Source organism: Octopus bimaculoides, chromosome 4, assembly GCF_001194135.2.
Source record: "Octopus bimaculoides isolate UCB-OBI-ISO-001 chromosome 4, ASM119413v2, whole genome shotgun sequence".
Taxonomy (NCBI): domain Eukaryota; kingdom Metazoa; phylum Mollusca; class Cephalopoda; order Octopoda; family Octopodidae; genus Octopus; species Octopus bimaculoides.
In genome coordinates, this window is record NC_068984.1 from 50592370 (window position 1) to 50594288 (window position 1919).

Genomic DNA, 1919 nt, shown 5'->3' on the forward strand with positions numbered 1-1919 from the left:
CAACATCGCTTGACAACCGATGCTGGTGTGTTTACATCCCCGTAACTTAGCGGTTCAGCAAAAGAGACCGATAGAATAAGTACTAGGCTTACAAAGAATAAGTCCTGGGTCGGTTTGCTCTACTAAAGGCAGTGCTCCAGCATGGTCGCAGTCAAATGACTGAAACAAGTAAAAGAGTAAAAGAGTAAAGAGTATATATATATATATATATATATATATGTATATATATATATATTCCTGGAATGGAACTGACAGCAATTACTATTTTCACGGCGGTGCATCAGCATGGCCGCAGCTCTAAGCTGAAACTATAAACAACAAACAACAAATATGTGTGCATGTGTGTATATATATGTATAGGTATATGTATATATCTATATTTTCATATACATACAGGTAGATAGATACACATATATATGCATACATAAAGATAGATAGATAGATAGATAGATAGATAGATAGATAGATAGATAGATATACTTGCAAGCAATAATACATAAATATATACATAAATACAAACATGTATACATGCACACGCGCACACACACACAAATACATATGGATCTCTCTCTCTCTCTCTCTCTCTCTCTCTCTCTCTCTCTCTCTCTCTCTCTCTCTCTCTCTATGTACGCAGAGTAAGTTTTACGTGGAAATATTCACCTGCTGATTAACTTGTTAAGTTGGTGATAGTAGAAGTCTCCAAATGAAAATACTTACTTATAAATACGTTCGTGGCTAAAATACCTTCACAGGTGAATAACTTTTTGTAAATGTCGGTGTATTTGTTGTTTTCGTAGTATTAGTAACACCAAAACAAGCATACAGCAGTAGGAGTAGTAGCAGTAGATTCGGATCTTGTTCAAAACGGGGGCACCAGTATTTTCTTAACGAAACACTTTGAAACTTGGGACACTGGTAGAATGTGTCATATAAAACATCTTTTTCTCTTAGTCTTCTTAACAAAAAAACGTACATCGCAAGTTATTTCATGTTAAGGTTGTCGTATTTCTGTAATTTCAACCAATGACTGACGTCCATTCAGCCGTAAAAATTAAGTGCTGACTATGTAAACAAACGATTCGCGGCGGTGATAAAATTATTATTTCCTTGTCAAAAAATGGCTGAAGCATATTGGCAGTAGCTAATAAACCTTTCTATTATAGGCACAAGGCATGGTTTTTGAGTGAAGGAGCAAGTCAATTAGGGTTAGGGTTAGGGTTAGGGAAAACGAACACACGTGTGTTGCCTCTGCAAAATGTCAGAAGTAATGGAGATTAAATACGCTTTACACCGCTTAGGAGTAACTGTAAACAGCTGAATACTTGTCAGTGATTGGTTAAAATTATCGAAATAAGACAATTTTTTACATGAAATAAATCCGAATACAAATTTTTTTTTTCTGTTCTATAACACAAAATAGATAAGTGTACGAAGTTTGAAAGTCTTTCGGTACCAAAAACACTACATAAAACATTAATGAAAACTGGTGCCCCCGTTTTGAACAGGATCCGTAGATTCTATTGTGTTTGAAGTTTTGGTGGTATAACTTGTTATATTTTTATCGTCTGTCTTATGGATTACGTACTGTGACAGAATATTTCGTGTAATGGATTGAAATGAATGCTTTGATTTATTTACATTCTGAGTTCAAATCCCGCGCGAGATTTATCTGTTTATTTATTTATTTGTTTATTTATTTACTTTAGCTACATGATCCTCTGATCGATGAAACAGGTATCTCTCAAATACTGATGTCAACATTATTGACCCGGTTTCCACGAAATTTGTGGTCTGCTGTTTGTATTAGAAACCGGCGGAAATCGTGGATGTCAATAACATACAGCAGAATTACGAAGAAGGAATGTGTGCATGTATTAACCAGGGCAAATCAATGGGCCTCTAGAATCACAAGACGATGA

The 1919-nt window shown here is 35.2% G+C and overlaps 1 long non-coding RNA gene across 2 annotated transcripts in view; it reads right to left on the reverse strand.

Annotated features, from left to right (window-relative positions):
• Positions 1–1335, reverse strand: part of LOC106870201 (uncharacterized) — a 26924-nt gene extending 25589 nt beyond the window's left edge. The window contains exon 1 of one of the 2 annotated variants that reach the window (XR_001409497.2): positions 718–1335. This is a non-coding gene — a long non-coding RNA (uncharacterized LOC106870201). Of the gene's footprint in view, positions 1–660 lie in introns of both variants that reach the window. The other variant, XR_001409495.2, reaches the window with a different exon arrangement.
• Positions 1336–1919: the final 584 nt, after the last annotated feature.